This window comes from Heterodontus francisci, chromosome 8, assembly GCF_036365525.1.
Source record: "Heterodontus francisci isolate sHetFra1 chromosome 8, sHetFra1.hap1, whole genome shotgun sequence".
Lineage (NCBI taxonomy): Eukaryota > Metazoa > Chordata > Chondrichthyes > Heterodontiformes > Heterodontidae > Heterodontus > Heterodontus francisci.
The window spans coordinates 124,363,194-124,390,236 of record NC_090378.1 but is presented as its reverse complement, the minus strand read 5'-3'; the positions used below and the strand labels follow the sequence as shown (position 1 = coordinate 124,390,236).

The following is a 27,043-nucleotide window of genomic DNA, read 5'->3' as shown; positions in this document are numbered from 1 at the left end:
TCAGGGTAGTGCTCCAGGCCCAACCATCTTCAGCTACTTCATCAATGACCTTTCTTCCATCATAAGGTCAGAAGTGGGGATGTTCACTGATGATTGCACAGTGTTCAGTACCATTTGCATCTCCTCAGATACTGAAGCAGACCGTGTCCATATGCAGCAAGACCTGCACAACATCCAGGCTTGGACTGATGTTTAGTGCCAATGTTACTTGCCACTTAAGTGCCAGGCAATGACCATCTCCAACTATCTCCCTTTGGTGTTCAATGACATTGCCATCACTGAATCTCCCACTATTGACATCCTGGGGTTACCATTGACAAAAAACTGGATCAGCCACATAAATACTGCAGCTACAAGAGCAGGTCAGAGGCAGGGAGTTCTGCGGCGATTAACTGACCTGTCCCCCCAATGCCTGCCCACCAACTACAAGGCAGAAGTCAGGAGTGTGATGCAATACTTTCCACTTGCTTGGATGGGAGCAGCTCCAACAACACTCAAGAAGCTCGACACCATCCAGGACAAAGCAACCCACTTGACTGGCACCTCATCCACCAACAACAACATTCACCCCCTTCACCACCAACGCACAGTGTCAGCAAGATGCACTGCTGCAACTCACCAAGGCTCCTTTGACACATTCCAAAACTGCAACCTGGAAAGACAAGGGTAGCAGATGCATGGGAACACCACCACCTGCAAATTCTTCTCCAAGATACACACCATCCTGACTTGGAGCTATATCACCGTTCCTCCACTGTCACTGGGTCAAAACCCTGGAACTCCCTTCCTAACAGCACAGTGGGTGTACCTACACCCCAAAGACTGTAGCATTTCAAGAAGGAAGCTCACCACCACCTTCTCAAGGGCACTTAGGGATGGGCAATAAATGCTGGCCGAGCCAACGATGCCCACATCCCATGAACGAATAAAAAATAAGTAGAAATTTCCTTCTAACATCCACTGTTATTGGGTGCTGGAAGTTGCCAAGTTGGAACCGGCTCCTCCGTGTTCCTTGACCGTGACCGCTACCCAACCCGAACCCAACCAACCTGATGACATGTCGGGGTCGGGTTGGGTTGCTCTTCCGAATCCGGCATTCGGGCTCGGGCTGGGTCGGACACAGTGACAGCCAGGACGCCAAGGTGGGGTATGTGCATTTGGACTCCGCACTGGTGTGCAGTGTCGATCTCATCCAAGGTAGAGCACAACCTCTTTAATATAAACAACTTTATTCCGGTGGTCGGGTCGGGCGCGGGAAAAAATCGAAGGACTCAGGTTGTGCTCGGGTCAGATGTAGTTCTGTTTGGCTCGAGTCGGGTTTCATTTGCAGACACAAGCAGGCCTTTAGCGACCGCAGGCTTTCTGACGGGCCTGAAAAGGCACCAAGTATTTCATTGTGCTGAACCAACAGCCTTTGTCTGTACTCTGCCCCATCAAAGTCCTCATCTGAGTCCTCTGCAACAGAACTCGTATGTGACCTTGCCCGACAGCGCATTGGTACTTGTGCTATCCTTTCCCTTGTGGCTGGTGTCTCACCACATGCAGATCTCACCTCTGATCAATATCTGAGTTAGTGGCTGCGAATGTGATATTGAGTGACAATATTTCATTGTCATCAGTTTCTTGCTGCTCTTGGACTTGACACGCCCATAACATTGTCTGGCCAGGTGACCGTTCTTGGGTAGCTGAAAGGAGAAAGGCACAAGGGTAGGAGATTGAGAAGGAAAGCAAGTGGTGCATATTTACCCTATCTGTGACTTGTAAATCAGAAGAGATTGTGGGATGAGGGGGAAGTGGGATGTCTGAAGGTGGATTAAGTGGGAACATCTGCTATTATTTCAGCCCCATCTCTGGCCATGATATTAGTTACGGCTACTCCAATAATTGCAAGCACTGTCTCCTCCATCAAGGTGGGGACAAACAGCCGAGCCTACACCCGCCGGTTAGCTGCTGCAGTCTAGTTATACCACCACCTTGTCATGCAAGAGAGAGGGAAATGTTTCAGTGAGTGTGGTGCAATGTACCTGTCATTGATGAATACCTGGCAGTGTGTGCAAGCTGTCAGGTGTGAATGTGAGGCTTGAAACTGTGTGTGAGGGTGAGGTGAAGTTTATGAAAGGTAGGAGTCCTTGATCGAGAATTTTGTTACGTGAGTGAAGGGTGGTGGTGAATGGAGGAGTGTGTGAGGCTTGTTTTGAACGCTGGACTTTGTAGCATGACTGTTTTAAAAACTGGTTTTAATGTTGCTTAAAATGGAATTCGAGAAATCAGGTGACCTTACATCAACTCCACTTAAAGACAAGGGTCTTGGTTACCAGGACAACAAAGAACCCAGATCAAAGACCTTTTTTTAACAAGCAGAGGCATCTTAACATACAAATATAGATTTGTTAAAGGGATACTGGCAAGTTCCTTTAACACCCCAAGCTAAAGAAATATCAGCTTTTGTCACACCAGACGATCTTTCCCAGTGCCGAGTGATACTATTCGGGCTAAAAAATGCTTTGGCAACCTTTGAGAGACTAATGAGACAAGTGGTAGTCAGTGTTCCTAACTATAGTTAATTCTGATGATGTGCTGGTATACAGTCTATTCTTGGAAGGAACACTTAAAACAGCTAGAAACTCGGTTTAAAAAAGTTACAAGAAGCTCATTTTAGTGGTAAATTTGGCTGGAAGTGAATTCACAAAAGTGAGAGTGACCTACCTTGGGATATAGTTAGACAAAGACAAGTGTTGCCAAGAAAGGTGAAAGTACAAGCCTTGGTGGAGTTCACTACCCCTAAGTCTAAGCAAGAAACCAAGAGGTTTTTGGGGATGTGTGGTTTCTACTGGAAGTTTGTACCAAATTTCAGCACTGTAGCTGCTCCATTAATAGATTTGCTACAGAAAAAGAAAACCAAAGTAGGGTGGTCAGGGGAGTGCCAGGCATCTTTTGAAAAGCTCAAGGCCACTTTAATGAACCAGTGTTGGCTGCTCCAAATTTCACGAAGCCTTTCAAGGTAGCAATTAATGCTAGTGACCAGGGGGTTGGTGCAGTCCTGTTACAAGATGATCAATTGGGCATAGAACGACCAGTGGGATACTTTTCAAAAAAATAAATCAACATCAAAAAAGATATTCCACCATGGAAAAATAAATGTTGGGTCTATTATTGGCTCTTAAACATTTCGAAATCTGCATTTGCCATGATTCCAGAGAAACGCTGGCATGTACTGATCATAACCCACTAACCTTTGTGGAGAATTTATAACCCAGAATGTCAGAATATTCCATTGGAGTTTACTGTTGCAGCCCTATCACTTAAAGATTGTCTAAATTTCGTGCAAAAATAATGTTATTGTCGGTGCTTTATCACAAATCTAACTGAGTTATATGAGCAAAGATGGCACAAAACGTAATTGTATTAACCACAAGTAAATCGGGAATGGGGGATGTGTGTGGAAAATGTGTTTTAGAATGTTTTCAACTTCTGTTTTTTTATACATTTCAATGAAAGGCATTCAAAAATGGCATTTCATTTAGTCAAGGGTGGAGGTATTGTGAGAGTTTCTGTAGGTTTTGTTAAAACTTGGAATCTATATTTTAAAACTGAAGAGGTTGAACTATGGGTGTTTTTTTTTAAAGGTGGACCAATAAACAAGTTTTTACTGGAAAATATATGATTTCAATTCAACATTAGGGTATTTGACTTGAGAGCTATTTTTGTGTTTTGACAAGACAGAATTTAATTATCATGGGACTTGTCTGGAAAAAATTAGTTTCACTTTGAACTGTAAAAAATCAGCTGTTTTTGGACTAAAAGGAGCAGTTGGATATCGACTTATCAGAAGATATGCCAGGATCAGAAGAAAATCCAGACCACTGTTACCTGTCTTTGAAGAATCCCTGCTCTTGAAAAGCAAAAGCCTGTGTTACGACCAGATAAGAAAGGTGTCTCGGGATCCCTCTCAGCCTTCACCTGATCTTAACGTAACAGGGTTTAATTTTAAACACACCATGTTTTTAGCTCCCCCTTGGTGAATCCATGTTCACTACTTTCAAATTATAAGGCAAAGAAACCAGCACAAACAGGTTTCTTAGGTTTAAAGGAGAAAGGTTGAAATTTATTAAATTTAAACTTTAATTTGGTTGAAGCTTACAGATACACGACGTGTCCACGCTAGCATGTATACGCGATACACACATGTAAAAAGAGAAGAAAAATAAAGTGGAAATGTTTGAGGCTATATATGAAGAGTTTTTCTTATGGTTCTTTCAGCTCACTGTAGCATCCTTGATTGTAGGTAGGTCTTGCTTTTCGTTGGGGCCCAGTACTCCTCTTAAAACTTGTGCGCTGTAGAAGACTTTTCTCTCTTGGGGGTTATGTGTCTTCAGTGGATTCAGAGACTTGTGAGAAAGAGATGGGAGCAAACAGGAGAGATCTTCTTAGTCCAGGAGCAAACGGACATTCTGAGTTCAAACTATCTGTGGTTAGTTCAAAAAACCCTGGAACAGCCAGTTAGTCATGTGATCAGCTGGTCCAACCAGTCCTGGCCCCTGTGGATTGCATCATCCCAGTAGGCCCTGGGATGCGCTTCCCCACCCCATCACTGTCTCGTGATCAACATCCATTGTGGGTTAAATGTGTCAGGAAATGGTCCTTTGTTGACACAAGCACTGTCTGTTTGTATGCAAATGTCCTTTCCAGTCACGGCTGATCTGTTCAAGTCATTTCCGCATTCCAGCAACAGTTCAAAATCAATGTATATATGACAAAACCAATGTGCCTCATTGTTGGCAGGTGGGGGCTGCCTGATACCTGTATGAAGTTGTACTCTTGCCTCCTGAAGACATCCTGGATGTTTGTAGCAAGCTTGCATCTTTAAAAGGACTTCGCATTGAATATGTTAGAACTGAACCCCCTGATACTGCACACCTGCTGAAACACCATGTAAAGCCTTGGAGAGTTGAAATTCTTTGCCTATCCAAGCAGACTGTTCATCAGCAGCACCGGGAAAGATTCCTAGTGGCAGCCACCTATTCGACTTTGGGACACCTCACCAAAACAAAGGACTTCCATCTTCGCATCTCAATCCAAGTTTTTTTTAATTCCTTCTATTTCTTTGCAACAGCTGTAAAGAGAAAGGGCCTAATTGGGCCAGTGGGTGAGTTTGCCATCCAGTTAGTGGCGCCGGAGTGGCCTGGAGGCCGGACCCAGTAACAGAGGGCCTTTTGTAAAGGCGAACGGCTTGCCATTCATTGAAGCAATGGACCAGCAGGGACCTTGAGGATCAGTGCTGGCACTGGCAGGCGTCCCCGGACATCAGCACGATTTTTAAATGCCTCCCTTGAGGTTTAACTGATGCAGTGTCCGACATGAGAGATGTTTTGTTCCTGGCATCCAGAAGAAGAAATCCACCTCGAGAAACAGAGGGCATGGATGGAGGTGGTGACTGAGGTCAGCAGCCGGGGAGTCACCAGAAGGATTAGGAGTCCAGTGCAGAAAGCGATTCAATGATTTAATAAGGTCTGGAAAGGTGAGTGGCCAGTGACACCCGGGTGACAAGTCTCTATCTGTAAGCACCAGTATTCCACATGAGCTGAGCAGACTGAGAGTCTATAGTTCTCCCTATCTTTTTCAGATCAAGTGGCCAGTTGAATATGGGATGATTGTAAAGGGGGCATCACTGAGGAGGCTGACTTCTCATGTGGATGTCATTCTGGAATAGGTGAGGGAGGGTAGCCGACTCATAAATCTTTCCCTCATTATCCTGTAGAAGAGAGCACATCATTCAAGGGAGAAGTCTTGGACAGGTGCGTGCTGTGGCTTCACAACTGCTATAATCTATGGGTTTGGTTGTGCTCAGGTCCCTGCCGACTAGCCTGAGTTCTCATCACCATCTTGTGCATCCCACAGGGCCAGTAGTGGAGGGGGAGCAGAATGTTGGCGCTGCCCCTCCTCCGGCAGGGAGAGATGTTCCAGGTGCACCGTCACATCATTCCTCTGCACCTTCGACCCACAGACACACACACACCCTGGTGGGTTCAGTTTAGCTTAGAACATGGAGCACTGGGTGAACTGCACATCACGATGAGCAGTAGGAGGATATTGAGGCAGAGTCAGCTGTGGGCAATCCCCATCAGGGGATGGAGCACAGACACAGTCAAGCTCCGCTGGGTGAAGATGCTGGGCCTTGGGTGTTAGAAACAAGGCCGGTTTTTCTGGAGCAGATGATGGAGGAATCCATGCAGCACATTGTGTACCTATTATTACTTGGGGTTTTGAGTGCATGAGCTCCACCTGTGAGAGAGTGCCAACCTCTTGGAGAGCCATAATGCAGCACTACTCTGAGTGGGTGCAGGAGCAGGGTGCTGACATGTACAGAAGGAGTGACACACTCTGTATCATTGACTTCTCACTGTTGCTGATGGCGCAGGAAAGCTTGGCGGTGGATGCCAGCTGCGTTCACCTGGTGGCCTTATCCATCATGCAAGTGCACTGGAAGGGCTGAGGCAGTCGAAGAAGCTGATGAGGGGGCTACCTCTCAGGGGTGCTGGCATCATCCCTCACCTTCTCGTCCCTCTGACCTGAGAAACCATCCATGCTGCAAGGCCCTGTGACAGAGGCTACCCATGCAAGGATAGAGGCCCAGCAGCTTATCGAGGAACCCCACAGGCATCTCCACAATGAGAACGGAAGCCACAGGCATCTCAGCCATGAGCAGAGGCAAGGGAGCAGGCTCCCCCCCACCTCACCCTCAGCCACAGCGGGAGCATCCTGTAGTGGACGAGAACGCAAGCTGCCAGACTGGAAGATGCACTTAATGGGTCACGTGAGTGATGTTTTCTCAGTTTCACAGAATTGTTACAGTGCAGAAGGAGAGCATTTGACCCATTGTGTCGGCACCGGCTCTCCGAAAGTGAAATTCACCTAGAGCCATTTCCCCATCTTCTCCCCGTAACCCTGCACATTCTTCCTTTTCATATAACAGTCTAATTCCCTTTTGAATGCTTCAATTGAACCTGCCTCCATCACACTCTTAGGCAGCGCATTCCAGATCTCAACCACTCGCTGTGTGAAAAAGTTTCTCCTCGTTGTCTTTTCTTCTCTTCCCCATTACTTTAAATCCGATCCACCTCATTCTCCATCCTTTCACAAGTAGGAACAGTTTTCCCCTATCTACCCTGTCTGGACTCCTCATGATTTTGAATACCTCTATCAAGTCTCCTCTCAGCCTTCTCTTCTCCAGGGAAAACAGTCCCAACTTCTCCAATCAGTCTTCAAAATTGAAATTCCTCATCCCAGGAATCATTCTTGTGAAACTTTTCTGTCTTCTCTCCAATGCGCTCAGAAGTGTGGCGCCCAGAAGTGGATGCAGTACTCTAGCTGAGGCCGAACTAGTGTCTTATACAAGTTCAACGTAACTTCCTTGCTCTTGCACTCGGTGCCCCTATTAATAAAACCCAGGATACCGTATGGTTTATTAACCGCTCTTTCGACCTGTCCTGCCACCTTCAGTGACTTATGCACATATACACCTAGGTCCCTCTGCTCCTGCACCCCCTTTAGAATTATACCCTTTATTTTATATTGTGTCTCCATGTTCTTCCTACCAAAATGAATCATTTCACATTTCTCTGTATTGAACTTCATCTGCCACCTATCTGCCCATTCCACGAACTTGTCTATATCCTTTTGCAGTTCTACACCATCCTCTTCATAGTTCACAATGCTTCCATGATTTGTATCATCTGCAGACTTTGGAATTGTTCCCTGTACTTCAAGGCCTTGTTCATTAATATATATCAGGAAAATCAAGGGTCACAACACTGACCCCTGGGGAACTCCACTGCAAACCTTTCTCCAGCCCGAAAAACATCCCTTAACCATTACTCTTTGTTTCCTGTCACTGAGCCTATTCCATCTTTTTTAGCTCCCATCCTTTTTATTTCATGTCATATGTTCATTAACTTTTTGTTTGATAATAATTGCTTATGCCTACGATCAGACTTGCATGTTGTTATTGCTTGATGTCAAAAAGGTCATGGAGTTAAGGGACAGTGGTCAGTGGGGCTGGGTTTTCTGCAGTGCCACAGTCTGTGTAGTGGGAGATTGAAAATGGGGTCTCCATCAATAACAATCTGTTTGGGGAGCAATGGTATTATTCAGATGTGTCTGTATGTTCTATAATTTCTCTCTGATGGAAGGTGAGTTACAAAGTCATCTGGCAAAAGGCTGAGAGCAACTCAAGTGAAACATTGCTGAATTAGCATGGCCCTTGCAGCCATGCAAGCCTCCAATTGCTGTGAGACCTGGGATGGTCTTCCTCCAATGCCTGGGCGCCAGGCTCCTCTGGAGCTCCCCCTTTATCGTTCTGCTCATCCTCATCATCTCCACTGGGGAAGAGTGGCGTTCCAGCTTCTCTTCATCCAGCTCAGGTTTTTTTGTATTCTCATATTGTCAGCGCACGGCAAATGACCACCATATGAGACCCCCCCGGCTGTAGAGGCCTGCTACCTGACCCGAACCCAACGGGACCCGACAACATGTGTGGGGTTCGGGTTGGGCCGGGCCCATCTTCAGGGTCCGTCTTTCAGACTCTGGTCGGGTAGGGCTGAGTTCAGGTCGAGTCAGGTCGGGTTGGGCCGGACACACATGGTAAATGCTCTGCTGTTAAGTACTGAAATTAAAAAACTTACCTGAACTGGGAGTCTGGGATGAAACTGAGTCTGCGCAGTGAGCGAGTGATGTCACGATGACGTCATCGCACTTGTACTGCAGCTTCTTGCAGGTTCGGTGTCAGGATGGTAAGTAAGGGGATGGTCAGGTCAGGTTCGAGTCGGGTCGGGCCTGGGGCTAAATCGGGGGGACTTGGGTTGGGTTCGGGTCGGGTTCCTTTTTCCCAATCTGAGCAGGCCTCTACCTGGCTGGTTCATACTTGAGGGCACCACCGGAGTGGTCAAGGTAACGGAAGCGCATCTTCAAGGTAACAATAGTCTGTTCAATGCAGGTTCATGCCAGGAAATGGTTTTGGTTGTAGTGCCTCTCTGCATCCGTGGCTGGGTTCTGAATGGGCGCAGGAGTTGTTGCATGTTCTCTTCGCCTCTATGCTACTGTGCTCAAAGCACTGACCACTCAAGATGGGATCAGCAGTGCAGTAACATGGATTCTTTATTTGAGGAATGTTCTGCATGTACACACAGGTCTTCACTGTCCTGTTACTTAAGTCTGTCCCAACCCAGAAGTCACATGCTGTGTTGCATCACAACTCTTATTCTGCTGGCATGATAACATAGCCACACCTCTTAAAAGTGTGCACACAATAGGCACAACCTTTTCGGAAGTTAAAACCCTTATCTCCCAGCAGCCACCCACAGAGCCTGGATGTTGGTTTGAGAGGTATGGCACCTGGGACTCTGGAAGAATGAAGACATCATGACACCTGCCTGGGAACCAGGCGCAGACCTGAAAGATGCATTTTCTGTGGTCATAGACTATCTGGACATTCATTGAGTGGAAGACATTTCTGTTCAGGCATCTGGCTGGCTGGCTGGTTGGTGCCTTGATAGTGTTATGGGTGCAATCGATGACCCACTGGATCTGAAGAATCCATAGATGGCACCAAACCCTAATGTCCTCTTTGCCTGCGTTGGCCCATCTGTCTCAAAATGCATGTGATGTCTCTCCCACCGCCACCACTACACCAGCCCCCAGAATAGGGCATCCATGTCCTGCCTGATAGCATGATGAGATGCCTCCAGCTGCACAGCTGATCGTTTGAAAGACCCAGATGAATAATAGTTTGAGGAATTCAGGTAGGGGTCTGCCATGGGGGCCGTGAAGTCTCAGGTCATTGTGGACCAGAGTGCAAACATCCATCTACCTGGATAGACGCAGCTTCCTACAGTACTGGCACTCTGTCATTTGCAGCCGGCTGACTCTTGCGAGGTACTGCTGATGTCTTGGGTAGTGCCTTCTTCCCACTGCAGCTCCTCTGGCCTCCTCCAGACCAGGAGGATGCATCCTGCTGAAACTCCTCCTCGTTACATTGTCCAGTGTCAGAGTAGCCTGTTCCCATCACAACTCCATCAGCTACAACTTATTCATTCACCAGGCTTCCTCTAACAACCTCTGATGCCCAGTTGATGCCAGAAACCTCACGTCCCTCTCAGAAGTCCAACCACTCTGCTCACAAATGCAAGCCCCTCGGTACCAGCGATGGCAACTCTGTGCCACTGGTTGAAAAGCCAAGCATAAATCTCCATCTTAAATTTGTTGACCATTAGCACTCTATTAGCATTCGAGACTCCCCGTTGTGTTCATGACAACTGCACCCTAACATATCTCAGACCCTCAGTTTTCCCCATGCCCCCCAATTGAAAATCTAAAACAGCTGCTCAAAAGCTTGTTAATGAGCTTCACAATGAGCTCAACAGTCAGTTAATTTGAGGGTTGCCTGCTCTCCTCCAGCCCTCCCTTTGAAAATCATGTTGCGTTCCAGAGATGTTGTGATCTAGTGATGCCATCGAGCATGCTATTTTCAATGCCGCCTGCACCTGTATGTGCCTCAGAGGCAATTGAAAATTCAACACCATGTATCTGGAATTAGACAAAAATCAAGAAGATTCAGGTTTATATTCCAATTTCATCTTCCTCAGCACTGAGCTTCTAGCACATAATAAATCTGTAGCAGAATACTGCTGATCATTCATAACAATTCTGAACTCCAGTTAGAGACTGGAAAGATGTATTTTACAGTTCACAATCTTGCCTGCAGTACAGCGATCCTCGTGTTACCAATTTGGAAATCTCAAGCAGGTGAAATCTTCAGGAGTCCATCCAGTATATGAAATTTACTTGAGTCAGTTTCAGTCACAAGACTATTGGTCCTTACCATGCAATATATTTCATGACAAGCAACTGTAAATAGATGCAAAACATGTGGAATCTGCCTTAGCTGTAGTGAGTTTAATTTACATTTCAGTCCTTCACTGAGAAATATTTGTGTTCTCAGCTCTCGCTGTTTTAGCCACCTTTTATAAATGAGGCATCTACACCGCCACATTTCTGTCCTCTTCCAGACTATTTTTGGTTCATAATTCTTCATTCCTTCGTTTCACCTAATCTCTACAAGGTCCAAACCAACTCACTGCTTTATGAACTGAATGCTCTGCCTGTTGCAAATTGCATGTATTCAAAAAAAATTAAGGTGGTGTCATTCAAGAGAATGGTCGTTTCAACAATTAATGGCCTGCCAATGAAAGTCTGATGTTTTCTAAACCACTTCATTCCATTATTTCAATAACCAGAGAGGGTGTTTGCCATTTTTATTGAAAAGAATTGTTCTTCAAGTCTTTTGCAGGTCAATCGAGCCTAATTGTCTGAATATTTAATTCTGTTTATGAAATTCTACTCATCAAATGTTTAAAAGAATTTATAGCAGAGAAATATCCAATACATAGATAAAAACCTGAATACAGCCAGGCCTAGCCTGAGGATTGAAAAAATAACCTTTATCTTAATTTGTAATTGTAACTCTTGGCGAGCCCCACTACGAACATAGATGATGGGTATGTACTCATTGTGGAAATGCTGAGAACTCACCTACATCACCTGTCATGGGTTACCTTCACTACCTAATAAATTCATTGCCTCATTTCCATATGGAGCAGGATGTGTCACATGGATCGCCACTGCAGCTATCAACTTCAATCCTCTGGATGAGGATGTCTGAGCTCAGAGGTCTGTAAATACTAATATTATGTCATACATTACTGAACAAAAACAAATTTGCATTTAATGATTCCACTTTAGGATTGTTTGGATATCTGCTAATTCTAACACTGGAGGGTAGTAATCTCAGTTCTACTTTTAGTATTTATTGTGCTGAAGATTTTTAACGAGACAATAGTGAGTCCTTTCTAAGGGCAGTAACTTTTCTTGCATTTACTATTTTTAAATTTATTGGGATGATAGATCACAGATTAAGAGCTCAGTTTTACAAACAATGATGTTGTCTTAATGTCAGTTTGGGACTGTTGGTAGCATTTTTTTGTGGGTTGAATCCTCTGTATGGAGTTCAGCATATAATTCAAGCCGACACAAATTGACAGCCACATCTGCCTACATAAATGGCTGCGATTTGAAAGCAATCCATTAGTTATAAAATGTTTCAGGATGTCATGAAGCAGCAAAATCAGCCAACAATACAATTTTGTTTCTTAACACAACAGAACATGCCAAATTAATTCATTGAAAGTCTGGGAACTACTCCACCATTATAGGAACACCAACACAGAATTCCATTATTCTAGCACCAATAAAATGCCTCCATTGTATAAAACATGGAAATCTAGACCAAAGCACACCTGTTGAAGAAATTTGATTGTCGAAGAAATTCTCCGGACTCAGACCTTGAGCATTAACAAATTTTATTGCATGATATCATGGGGAGCACACCTTTCCTAATCACGGTCCGGTGCTACTCCAAAGCGCTCCAGATCTCCGCGGATTTATATAGTACAACAGATGCCGAGCTGACAGTTTCCCAATTAGTTACAAAACTACAAGATAGACACAGGACGGCCTTCGTGACTATACACCATGTAGAATCCGAGGTCAGCTTCGCATAAGGCTGTATATAACAAGCTATTATTTTCCTTAAGTTAGTGCGTACTCCAGATACCACATTCGCCCGTTGATAACGTCTGTGTGGGTTGCGGTTTTGCTTAGCAGGTTGCTGCAGACAAACGAGTCGTTAAAGCAAAGAGCTGTAGACCCCAAGGTCAGCAAAACTGCCACCACAATCCCTCGTTTTTGATCATAAGATCAAAGGAGCAGGTCCTGGGGGATTATCCGGCGGTGGAGGCTCGGAATCAGAAGGATAGTTCTCAGGGTCTAATTGGGGTACTTACTGTCTTGTCATCCTCTCCTCAAGCAGTTTCTTATTCCCCTATCTCCCTGGGAACGTTAGGCTGAGCTACCCTCGGACAAGGGGCGTGGGTTTGCCTGGTCAGTATGTTTCTCACACTAACTGTTCCTTAGGAATGTGTCATGTCTGGGTGATGAGATAAGAAGAGTGTTGCTGAAGCACAATGTCTCTCTCTGCTATTGCGCTGTACCAGCTGCAAGGCCAAGTTGCCTCTGCAGCCCTGAAGTTATGAAGTCATTTCTGATAAGCTGTCCCTCCCTGCAGCACTGAAGCTAGCTTGTTAGCAATACATGATTGATTATAATTATTTCATCTTAAATGTCCCCATAAAATTCTGTTCTCACAGTCCCCCCATTGATTCTTCAAAACACTTTTAAGAATCCTTCCCTTGATCCCACCTAGGTGCCTTTGATGGTCTCTATTTGTCTAGAAACAGCCTTCAACACCCGGAGGGGTCGCACTCAATACGTTGCCTGCTTGTGCCACAAGAGGGGCCTGCGGGAACTCTGTAAAGGCATAAGTTTTGCAGGGGCTTCAATTACTTGTTTACAACATAAAAGGTGGTACACTTGTACAATTACAATTTCATTTAAGCATCACTGTTACATAATCGATTGTGCAAACATAATACAATTCCATTCTTAGAGTACGTTGATCATTCATTAATTCATTTTAAGTATATATGAAAAGGTTATACAATTACCCTTTTATGGCATAACTAATTGTTCGTCCTTTGACAGAGCAAGTTCGAACACTAATTGCTTTTCGGGTAGCTGTCCAACCTGTGTTCATACATCCTCTTACATCGCCTAATTAATTTCGAACGTTGCCAAATTAAGTAGGTCACATATAATACCATGATACCCAATTCTAAACCAGGGGTGTATCTGCACGTCTGACCCCCAGTTCTATAAGTCCTCCTGCCATTTATATCGTCAATCTCATCTTGTAGCATCTTCGACTGTTGTTCCAGATTGTAGTACACTACAGCAATGACTTCTAGCTGCTGTCTCTCTCTACCCAAGCCTGTGGGCAATGGCTGAATAGTATATTCATAGTCCCGCAGGTAATTTGTCAAATCCTCCTTAATACTTTCTGTCACAGTTATCGTTTCTGTCTTTTGTTTATGTATCTCTACCAACTCCATCTTCCCTACTCGGGTTGGTATTTGTGGGTTGAACCAAAATGTACTGTTGCTCACCAGCCAAGTCCGTTTATGTCCATACTGGTACTCCTTCACTGTGGTGGTTAAGCAATATCTCCCCTTTTCCATATAGGCCACATGGGTTAACCCTGACAATGCTTTCCTAGTCTCCATGTTGCAATTTACAGTGGCATTAAATCCACATTTTGATTCTGCCATTTTATTTATAGGATGAGGACATATGACCACCTGGTTTTCCAGACTACACTCAGACAATGGACAATGTTGTTCCAATTACCTCTTTTCCAATTTCCATAACATTTCCATAACATAGGGTAATATATCATAGTATTTTATGTAATCTTTTCCCCTCATCACTCCTATATTTTCTACTTTGTATATTTGCATCCCTAACTTATCTCAGAATTACAGGTATTCCCAACACTACTCCAATACTCATAGATCCTGTATTTACACACTCCTGACCTTTCCATACCTTAAGTTTTCTGAGTTGGCACCTGGTAATTTTATCATTTGTGTGACTAGCTAAGTCCTCCAACTGGGTGTCATTGATCCAAACTGGCACCTGTCCTGCATCAATTTGCCTCCAATCTGAGATATTCAATAATACCGGTACCAACTCAAGCTTTATATTATCATATACAATTTTATTAGTTTTTATTATCGCAAATCCATTTTCTGGTCCTGCAGTTAAGGCAGGGCAAGGGAGACCAGTCACTTGTGACTTCTGGGTCGTAACCTTACTCGTCGGTAATTCGGATGTGGGGGTAATCGTGGGGGTTGGTGCTTTTTGTCTGTTTAATCTCACAACCTGGAATAGGAACTGTCCTCTTTTGTTTTAGAACTTTAATATCTTGCGCTAGGGGGAGTTCGAGGATTGTCTGCACTCACTTTTGCTCTATCTCATGCTTTCCCTGTGTTACTACTATTCCCAAATAAGAAACCTTTTCCTTCATTATCTGTGCCTTTTTCAGCTTAACTTTCACTCTGACCTTCTGGAGGAAGGTGGAATATCGATCAATTATTATAAAATCCCTGGGAGAGACACGTCCAGGTGAACTGTTGTCCCTGGAACGTAAACTTAAAGAACCCAATGCTAATATCCAACACAGTAAACCACTTAGACTGTTTTGTTTTTATTTTCTAAAACTTTGATTGTCCTCTTAAATATCAGATAAATTTCCCTTTGAGTGCTTTAAATAACCACTCATATCAATTAAATTTTGTTTATTGATTCCAATTTCTTATGCCCAGACTTGGTTGTACTTTTTGTACATTAAAGACAGAAGTGCTTGCAACTATCTCTCCTTCTCAAGCACTTTGTCTCATTGATAAAGATGCTATGGCATTTGATGTCTGCAATTAAATTCTTAAATTCTCAAAGCTGCTGGATCTCTTGCTGTGCCATCAGTTCTCACATGGCCTTGGAACCTGCCGTCACCTGCTTTAAAAAAAAAACCCACAAAGAATCCATTGTGGCTCTGTCCCCGAGCCCAATGGGTTAATTTGCACACTTGTATCTGTCAATTTAGAAATTTAAAATTTAACAATGTCCAATATGTATAAATTTTACTCTCAGCAATGCAAAAAGCTGCAGCAGGGTTAAGTTCTTTGTTTGTCTCCAAGGGGGCGGAGCAAAACATTCTCAGCTGCGTCACCTTTACGTAACCTTTCTTTTCTGATCGAAAAGAACTACTGTCCATTTTAAACTTTTTTTCTATCCTTAGGATTTGAAAACAACAAAATCATTAGTAACATTATCAACTTCGAAGGAAAACATCTCCTTCAGGAAAGACAGCATTTTAGATCAAACTGCAATTGTTTTCAAATTTTTAGCATCTTTTGTAAGAGGTTTCTAATGCCAGGATTTTTTTTTATAACAAAGATGATTCCAAATTCCAATTCACTGCAATAAATATTTAAAAACCAAAACTGCCAATGTTATATGAACGAGTCTTATGTCCAGAACTGAAGGCTCCTCCAAAACTTGACATAATAAACTTGAAAGTTCATTGTGGCCACAAATTAAATTTCCAGTTTTTCAACTTAACAGGTCAATTAACCTTAACAGTATTAATTTAATTCAGACTTATTAACTTATAATACTTATTAACTACACACAGAACAGAATAGCACGTGTTTATTTTAAAAGATAGGTAAATTACGTCATTTTTCTTGTTCTTCAGGCGCCTTTTCAAATGACTAATAAAACCAAAAACTAAAGAAAAAGTTATTTAACATTCTTATAACAAAAGATTTAACACCAGCTTTTTAAACAGACAGAATCTTTCCTATATCTCCTTTGTTTATCCATCTCTCTCTTAAACCAATATCCAATTCCTGACATTTGCTCCTGAACAGTCAATAAAACATGTCTTTAATTTAAACTCCAGAAACTAGAACAGATTTTAAACTGGAACTCCAATTAAAGCAGGAGTTGTCAACTTCAAATTGGATTTCTGCCAAACATCTTCAGACCTTCAAGGCTGAAGCTTATTTCTTAGAAAATTGTTCATTGCCTTTTCACAGTTGCAAAACCAACTTTTAAAATAATAAAACTTTAACTTAAAATATAATTCAAGTTTATATCCCATTCCTGGGTGCACAATCTTAAATCGAAATGAACACACTCAACAATCACTTTTCACACTCATTCAATTCCAAACAACTTAATAGACTGATGCTTTCAACATTAAAGCCAGACAACAAAGAGTTAACAGTCAGTTCTACAGAACACAATTTGTACAGAACACAAGCTGTACATCCCAGACATTCAATTCATTCGTGGACACTTCCAACATTCACACATTTGAATCAAAGACACAGTAACTTGTTTTTACTCTAAAACATAGTCTTTTATTTCACTCTGCCATAAACTTTGTCAATGATTTTCTTCTTTCTTCAGGCTTAGGGGGCTGATGGCCTTTCGCAATTCTTTAAATTTATCTAAACACCGGAGCATGTAAGCATTATCCCAGGAGGGGTCGCCGCACCCACTCTCAACACACGTCCTCCAGTAATCAACCTTTTCCAATTTAAAGGAGCCTCCATAAGGCCAGTTGCCGTGGGACCACTCGTATAGATCGGAGGTGAAAGGGATAACATATCTACTGTCGCCTGTCTCCTTCCAAACAATAACGGCCGGTGACCCTGGCGGAACCAGGGGGTCTCCTACCTTCGTTTTACATTGCACGTATTTACCGTGGCGCTTCTGCGTCTTCCTCGAGGGGGCAAATGGACGTGGGCCGCCTTTCTCAGTGGGACATGGTTTACTTGTCCCCGGGGGCGGCCCTTCTTTCTTACGTTTAGAACTCATCGACCCCATCTTCGGACCCTTTAATCACTTCCTCAGTTCCGAAGCGCGGATCTATGATCTGTGGAGAAATGAACAACAAACCAAACAAAGACAAACTAGCGCTGGCGCCGTTGTCAATCCCTCAAGGTCACCTTAATTGTTTTACTATTCCTGGCGTTCCGTCTTGTCACAGCGTCTTTCCCTAACTTGGGAAGAAATTTGATTGTCAAAGAAATTCTCCGGGCTCAGACCTTGAGCATTAACAAATTTTATTGCATGATATCATGGGGAGCACACCTTTCCTAATCACGGTCCGGTGCTACTCCAAAGCGCTCCAGATCTCCGCGGATTTATATAGTACAACAGATGCCGAGCTGACAGTTTCCCAATTAGTTACAAAACTACAAGATGGACACAGGACGGCCTTCGTGACTATACACCATGTAGAATCCGAGGTCAGCTTCGCATGAGGCTGTACATAATAAGCTATTATTTTCCTTAAGTTAGTGCGTACTCCAGATACCACATTTGCCCGTTGATAACGTCTGTGTGGGTTGCTGCAGACAAACGAGTCATTAAAGCAAAGAGCTGTAGACCCCAAGGTCAGCAAAACTGCTACCACAATTCCACATTCATAAATTTAATCAAGATAAGAGAGATGCATTTAGAGGGAGAGAGTGAGAAGAAGAATACAATGTTACAAATTCAAAGCAAAATCAACTTATTCACTTATTAATAATTGGTCGTATTTAAAATACTTTATTCCAATCGTAGAAAAGGTCACTCATTTGGATTTCTTGAGTGGAAAGATTGTTTCAAACCTTTTGAAAAACTTTAGTTTGGTTAGAGCTTAGGGATTCGAATTATAGCAGCCTTCGGAACACCAACTTTGAATCTGATCAAGCGAGTGGTGATAAGAGATAGATAGATACACATAGATATGGGGAAGGAGAGTAGATGGGGATACAAGGAAAATTGAGGAGATGCCAAAGGCAACAGCAAATTAAGCCAGACATTTCAGCATGGGCTGGGGGCAGACATTACAAAATAGGGAATGTGGAATCTGGTCACACAAGAAGTTTGAAATCAGATTGTTCAGATCACCACTTGGGTGAATAACTTTTTGACTCTTACACTAAAATGGAGGGGTTGGGATGGGGGGCGGGTGGTGGTGGTGGTGCAAGAGGGTTGGGCGGGATTGAAAATCATACTGACCGCACCAGATATTCTTTGGATATGCCCACTGTCATTTTCTCGATGACGAGAAATACATTTTAAAAAAAAACTTTGTGGTGAACATTGGTACAAATCAGGAAGCTGTACAAAATGCGAGTCAGGCCACAACTGGAGTACTGTGTACAATTCTGGGCACCACACTATAGGAAGGATGTGATTGCCCTGGAGAGGGTGCAGAGGAGATTTACCAGGATGTTGCCTGGGCTGGAGCATTTCAGCTATGAAGAGAGACTGAAAAGGCTAGGGTTGTTTTCCTTAGAGCAGAGAAGGCTGAGGGGGGACATGATTGAGGTACGCAAAATTATGAGGGGCATTGATAGGTTAGATAGGAAGAAACTTTTTTCCCTTAGCCGGGGGGGGTCAATAACCAGGGGGAATAGATTTAAGGGAAAGGGCAGGAGGATTAGAGGGGATTTGAGGAAAAAAGATTTCACTCATAGGGTGGTTGGAATCTGGAATGCACTGCCTGAAGAGGTGGTAGAGGCAGGAACCCTCATAACATTTAAGAAGTATTTATATGAGCACTTGAAACGCCATAGCATTCCAGGCTGGTGCCAAGTGCTAGAAAATGGGATTAGAATAGTTTAGTGCTTGATGGCCGGCACAGATACGAGGGGCCAAAGGGCCTGTTTCTGTGCAGTATAACCCTGTGCCTCGAAGAAGAAAAAAAGACCTTGCAGATGATGAATGAAAATAGTTCACAATAATATTTTGTAAAGAGCATCTGGACTATTGAAGTGTGTGTGGCTTTGTTACTCTGTTCTGATCAGCTGATGGAAAAACATGGCAACGCTGCTGTTACCCAATCACTGGGCTTGATTTCCAGGATACGGCTTTCAATAATGGTCAGGTTGTCTGGTTCAGGTAGGTGATCTCTCAATGCATGAAACATGCAGATGTGAGTGGTTATGAGCAGCGAACTCAAGCTATTTACATATGACTAGCTGGTTTGGCCATGTCTGTTTGTGTATTCACATGCTTTCCAGTAAGAACTTGTTTACTGGTCAACCTTTTGTTGAACTGCCTTTCAAAAAAAACACCCAAAGTTCAGCCCTTCAGTTTTAAAAGATAGATTCCAAGTGTAAACAATAAATATGGACTCATAACAATATACAAAATAAGAGTTCAATATAAAGCTGAACATGAATTCAAATCAAGTGCAACATCAATGGCAATGATAAACTTTTTCCTAATTTCTTGCAGTTGTCCTTCGTTGAAGGCAAGTCTGATTCAGTGCATGCAGAAGAGATTAAACCACTGGAATAATAAGAGAGAAGGCAGGAAAAGTCTGCTGAAGCATTCAAAGGCCAATCGAAACACTTTTGTTGAAGTATTCATCGTCTAGCCAGTGACTGGATGGCAGACGGTTCACTTGTTACAAAGGACCATGGAAGAACCCGAGCCAATTCAATCGCAATTTGTCGACACAATCGTACGTAACAAAGGTTTATTTTCTCTTTCAACTGATTCACAAGCACACAATCTTCATCAAGTCTGTGGCTAGCCTGCAGACACTGGTGACGGTTCAATCCTCCATCCTGTATAAAGCCCAGCCTTGTTTTGAAAAGGCTGATGTGCAAAACATATCAACAGCAGACAAGCATTGCATTAGAGTTTGGGGTTCGGTTAATGCTCTCCATGTTGTCGAGTAATTTACGTAGAATTCTGCCAAGGTGATTTATTCACATATATTCCAGGGTTTTCAATACTGAATAGTCATCACAACTGCATGAAAGGTTACTCTCCTCATAGTGTAATCTTGCTTTGTCAGTGCATTCACTGTTCCCTTTTTGGATGCTTTGGGTAGTGTCAAGCATGACTGAGTTTGCAGCTTAACCTGTTTGTCTGAGTTTTGATTTCTCAGAACAAAGCCAAAATTTGCAGGATGCCGACCATAAAACATATTGGCATTGTCCAGGATCACCAACACTGAAAAGCAGAGGAAATGTACATTGTTATTTACACATTCGTTCTGATAGTTTTAATTGGATGAAGCATATAACTGTAATCCAGATCTAGAAATATGAATGGCTAGGAGTAAGAGGACTGTAATTTGCTACAAGGTTCAGATGGTAGAACAAATCACAGGAGAAAAGTTTGTGGGTTTGCACCATTGTTGGATAGGCTGAATAGCTGAAAAAAAATGTTTTTTTCATCCATTCTCGGGATATGAGTATTGCTGGCAAGGCCAGAATTTATTCCCTGTCCCCAGTTATCCCTGAGAAGATCGGTGCTGGCCGCCTTTTTGTCACAGTTTGATAGAATTGAGTGGCTTGCTAAGCTTCTTCAGAGGGCTGTTAAGGGTTGACCCTGCATGGGCCAGGTCAGGTAAGAATGTCAGGTTTCTTTTCCTAAAGAACTTTAGTAAACCAATTGGGTTTTTACTCTGATCCAACAGCTATATGGTCACTTTTGCTGATACCAGTAGTGAAGTTTCATGCTAGGTCCCCACCTGCCAAGAATGAGGCACATTAATTTTGTCAAGAACATTGAATTTAATCTGTTAGTATGGTTGAGAAAGGACATGTTAAACTCATCAGCCGTGGCTGAAGAAGATATTTGCATATTAACAGACAGTGTTTCGAAGGACAAAGCAGCCACTCCCTGACCCATTCAACCCACAATGGACTTTTGATCACCAGCCATTGAAGGTGAGGGAGCTCACATTCCAGGTTGATTGCTAAGATGACCAAATATACAAACGGACATGGTCAAATCAGCTAGTCACATGACTAACCTGCCGGGAAACCTGAGTTTTTGAATTTAAAGTCATAGAGTCAGAGTTATACAGCACAGAAACAGGCCATTTGGCCCATCGTGTCTGCACCGGCCATCAAGCACCTATCTATTCTAATCCCATTTTCCACCACTTGGCCAGTAGCCTTGTATGCTATGGCATTTCAAGTGCTCATCTAAATACTTCTTAAATGTTGTGAGGGTTCCTGCCTCTACCACACCTCGGGCACTGTGTTCCCGATTCCAACCACCCTCTGGTTAAAAAACATTTTCCTCAAATCCCCGATAAACCTCCAGCCCCTTACCTTAAATCTATGCCCCCTGGTTACTGACCCCTCCACTAAGGGAAAAAGTTTCTTCCTATCTATCCTATCAATGCCCCTCATAATATTGTACACCTCAGTCAGGTTCCCCCCTCAGTCTTCTCTGCTGTAAGGAAAACAACCCTAGCCTATCCAGTCTCTGTTCATAGCTGAAATGCTCCAGCCCAGGCAACATCCTGGTGAATCTCCTCTGCACCCTCGCCAGTGCAATCACATCCTTCCTGCAGTGTGTTGCCCAGAACAGTACACAGTACTCCAGCTGAGGCCCAGCTAGTGTTTTATACAGCTCCATCATAACCTCTCTGCTCTTATATTCTATGCCTCAGCTAATAAAGGTAAGTATCCTGTATGCCTTCCTAACCACCTTATCTACCTGTGCTGCTGCCTTCTATGGACAACTGCACCAAGGTCCCTCTGACCCTCTGTACTTCCTAGGGTCCTACCATCCATTGCTTATTCCCTTGCCTTGTTAATCCTCCCAAAATTCCTCACACTTCTCAGGATTCAATTCCATTTGCCACTGCTCTGCCCATCTTACCAGCCCATCTATATTGTCCCGTATTCTAAGGCCTTCCTCCTCACTATTTACAACGCCACCAATTTTTGTGTCATCTGTGAACTACTGATCATACTTCCTATATTCACGTCTAAATCATTAATGTACACTACAAACAGCAAGGGTCCCAGCACTGATCCCTGTAGTACACCACTGGTCACAGGCTTCCAATCGCAAAAGCAACCCTTGACCATCACCCTCTGCCTCCTGCCACAAAGCCAATTTTGTATCTAATTTGCCAAATTGCCCTGGATCCCATGGGCTCTTACCTTCTTTACCAATCTCCCAAAAGCCTTACTGAAGTCCATGTAGACTACATCAACTGCTTTATTCTCATCTACACATCTAGTCACCTCCTCGAAAAATTCAATTAAGTTTTGTCAGACATGGTCTCCCCCTGACAAAGCCATGCTGACTATCCTTGATTAATCTCTGCCTCTCCAAGTGGAGATTAATCCTGTCCCTCAGAATATTTTCCAATAGTTTGCCTATCACTGATGTTAGAATCACTGACCTGTAATTACATGGTTTATCTCTGCTACCCTTCTTGAATAATAGTACCACATTTGCTGTACTCCAGTCCTCTGAAAATTTGAGTCAGAGCCCCTGCTGTCTCCACCATTGCCTCACTTAACAGCCTGGGATACATCTCATCTGGGCCTGGGGATTTATCACTTTTAAGCATGCTAAAACACCTAATACTTCCTCCCTTTCAATGCTAATTTGTTAAAGTATATCACAATCCCCTTCCCTGATCTCTACACCTACATCGTCCTTCTCCAAAGTGAATAGAGATGAAAGATAATCATTTAAAACCACAGCTGTGTCCTCCGGCTCCACACACAGATTGCCACTATGGTCCCTAATGGGCCCTACTCTTTCCCTGGTTACCCTCTTGCCCTTAATATACTTATAAAACGCCTCGGGATTTTCCTTTATCTTGCCCTCCAGTGTTCTATCATGTCCGCTTCTCGCTCTCCTAATTACTTTTTTAAGTACCCCTCTACACTTCCTATACTCCTCCAGGGCCTCCGCTGTTTTCAGCGCTCTGAATCTGCCATCAGCCTCCTTTTTTTTCCTTAAACAATCGTCTATATCCCTTGACATCCAGGGTTCCCTGGACTTGTTGGTCCTATCCTTTACCTTTGCGGGAACATGTTGGCCCTGATCTCTCACTATTTCCTTTTTGAATGACTCTCACTGGTCTGATTTATACAAACGGATTGGGCAGAAGGTCTGTTGCTCTTGGACTGAGAAGATCTCTCTCCTGTCTGCTCCCATCTCTTTTTCACAAGCCTCTGAATCCACTGAAGACACATGAACCCCAAGGGAGAAGAGCCTCCTCCAGCAAACAAGGTTTAAGAATACTGGGTCCCAACAAAAAGCAAGATCTACCTACAGTCAAGGATTCTGCAGTGAGCTCGAAGAACCGTAACAACAACTCATCAGATATTGCCTCAGACTTTTCCACTTCAGTTTTCTTCTCTTTTTTGTCTCTATTTGCATGTGTGTATTGCGTATGCATGCAAGCATGCAGTATATATCCGTAGGTGTCAACCGAATTAGAGTTTAAGTTTAATAAATTTCAATTTTTCTTCTTTAAACCTAAGAAAGCCTGTTTGTGTTGGTTTCTTTGTCTTATAATTGGAAAGCAGTGAACAAGGATTCACCAAGGGTGAACTAAAATCATGGTGTGTTTAAAATTAAACCCTGTTATGTTAAGACCTGGTGAAGTCTGAAAGGGAACCCTAGACCCCTTTCTCACCTGGTCACAACAGAAGACTAAATGATGGTATTGTGTAATCACTGCAAAACATTGCCAAACACCATCCTTCCTTTATTGTTGGGTCCGAATCCTGAAATTCCCAACCCAATACTGTTGGGGGAAGCACTATCATCAAAATAACAGCAGCAGCTCAAGGATAGGGCCTGTCCCCTGCATCTTCTCAGGGCAATAAGGGATGCAAAATAAATGCCAGCTTTGCCAGTGACATTTGTATCCAGAGAAAGTTTGTTTAAATTCTGACCGGAATAGCATTCCACAGGCACTGGGAGTCCTCAGCAAATGAAGGATTCTGCCTAGCGGAGTCCGGACAGTGAGAGTTGACAGGATTTTCAAGCATGAGAGAATCACAGCCATGATGTCTGATCCTGTCTTCAATTTTGTTTTGATATTCGCTTTTCATGAGAAAATGTGGTGGTGAAGGTGTCACTGGTTAGCACACTAGGAGCTGGAGACCCTATCCAGTTTTCCTGCTTCATAGCCAAGGTGATTTCAGTAAAAGAAAACAGTGAATGCATTTTTTGAAAAATCCTATTTGAATTACAATAAAGAAACCAGAATAATGCTGATAAATTCTGAATTATTCGATTCGTTAAGTCCACAACGAACTCCAGATTTGCACCCTTCACACAATATAGCTTTTCGGGGTATTAGCTGACTTGAGTCGCTGAACTGCATCTGACCACTCCATTCCTGGGCTAGGCGAAAATTGGAACTCACGTTACACTTTCAAAAATGAAATGTCACTACTTTCCACATGGTCAAATTCCTATCATGTTATTATTTTCAGGTTCTCTGCAGAATGCTGTGACATGAAATGAAATTACTACAGATATCCTCAACAGTAACCATGGCAATAAATGCATGTTTGAAAGGTTGGTACCAGCAATGTGAGAAATATGAAGGAAAAATGCCCATCACCAGTGTTAACCTAAGAGCTGCACTCCCTCTTGGAATCTCTGACATGTCATGAATGTAACTGATGTCTATCTTCTGAAGGAAAATACTGTGTGAAATATTGAGAAATTAGCCATCCACTTTCATGATTAATGAAAAACTTCCAGTCACACCTAGACATAATTAAGTAGAAATTTAATTCACGTATCAACATCGGGTGTAGGCTGTACCTAGCAGTGACTACTGGAAGGTAAATTACATCAAATTAACAACAGAAAAATGCTATTTCCCCCATCTGGTCTGTGCCAGTGTTTATATTTCCTCCACCTTACTTCATCTGACCTTATCTGAATATCGTTCTGTTTCCTTCTCTCCCATGCACTTGTGTAGCTTCTCCTGAAAGACATCTGCGCTATTCATCGCAACTACTCCCTGCAGTAGCAAGTTCTGTACTCGAGCCATTCTCTGGGTAAAGAGGTTTCTCCTGAATTCTTAATTGGATTTATTGGGGACTATCTTATACTTATGGCCCTGAGTTTTGGTCACCTCCACCACCCAAGTGAAAAAGAAAGCCCAATAACATTTAGGGGCATGTTGTCCCCACAAACAACTTTGAAAGTTTTCCAAAATGTAGCAATTCATACTAACCCTGCATCTCTTTTCAAAGTTAATCAAAGCACCCGTAAGGAGACAAACAAGGACAAAAAAAAAATTCAATTTGTAGAAAGGTTCGATTGTGCACAAAAATGGTCACGAGTGAAATACAAGCCCTGTAAACTTGGTTCCAAATTAGTATGTGGCAAAACTCAATCATGTATACGACACCAAAGGTGTAAGACACCCACTGCCAAATCATTATTTTGTACAATAGACTGGTCCTTCTCTGCAGTCAAATTCATTAACACCAAGTTGATTACATAAGTCAGCAACTATTTGAGAATGAAATGGTGCGTGATGTCCCATTAACAGAAAATGACCTGGACACAATAAAAGTGTGCAATTTATGCAACATTTTCAGGAAACAGAAAAAATAGCGTTATATTCATGGCTCGCTGCATAGTAACTTGCATGCATCTTCATTTACAGTGTTTGATTCACAGTGCAAAGTACTAAATTACCATTGCCATGCGTGTACTTTTTCACATGTATGCCTTTGATCAATCTCAGTAGTTATTTCATTGTCACTTTTTTATTCTCATCTTCAAGAAACCTGCATTGATATGGTAACTATTGCAACCATCAGCCAAGCAGGAATCCCAACATGTGGTAAAACAAATAGACTGACAACATAATCTGGAAGTGCAGTGTCCACCATCGTGAGATCTGTGAGGAATGTGCCCAGGTAAGGCACAATTCCTTGCATCACATCCTATAAAACAGAGGCAAATTTGTTCAACACATTTTGAATACGTTAATTGCCACATTTCCTAAACATACTACCCATAATTAACTTGTTCCCTTTGATATGTAACAAAATCAATCTGTAACTATAGAACATTTAATACAGAATGATACAATGGCATACAAAACTAAAAGCAAAATACTGCGGATGCTGGAAATCTGAAATAAAAATAAGAAATGCTGGAACCACTCAGCAGGTCTGGCAGCATCTGTAGAAAGAGAAGCAGAGTTAACGTTTCGGGTCAGTGACCCTTCTTCGGAACCCTTCTTGTTCTGGCATACAAAACTAGATCCATATAGATCAAAAAAGTTCAAAGTTCAATCTAAGTTCACCTAATCTGTACTAATGCTTTGTCTTTCAACACACCATTAACATATTGTTTGCCTTTGCTCCGTGACCTTTTGGTCAGCTATGTGGCCTGGTCCAATCTGCACCTTCTCCTTTGTTATCTCTTGCCCAACCCCCACCTCACTTGTTTATAATCTGTGACTTTTCTAATATTTGTCAGTTCCGAAGAAGGGTCACTGACCCGAAACGTTAACTCTGCTTCTCTTTCCACAGATGCTGCCAGACCTGCTGAGTGAATCCAGCATTTCTTGTTTTTGTTTCAGATTTCCAGCATCCGCAGTATTTTGCTTTTATCAAAGTTCAATTCCTGGTTTATACTGTATGAACCATCTCAATCTAAGGGGAACTTTGTCATTGAAAGTTAGGAGCTCTTCCACGTGTTACTGTTA

The 27,043-nt window shown here is 42.9% G+C and overlaps 1 long non-coding RNA gene across 1 annotated transcript in view; it reads left to right on the top strand.

Moving 5' to 3' along the window:
* LOC137373140 (uncharacterized) overlaps window positions 1–26,366 on the top strand; it is a 34,847-nt gene extending 8,481 nt beyond the window's left edge. The window contains exons 2-3 of the long non-coding RNA XR_010975607.1: window positions 19,813–20,041; window positions 24,798–26,366. This is a non-coding gene — a long non-coding RNA (uncharacterized lncRNA). The remainder of the gene's footprint in view (window positions 1–19,812; window positions 20,042–24,797) is intronic.
* The last annotated feature ends 677 nt before the right edge of the window (window positions 26,367–27,043 follow it).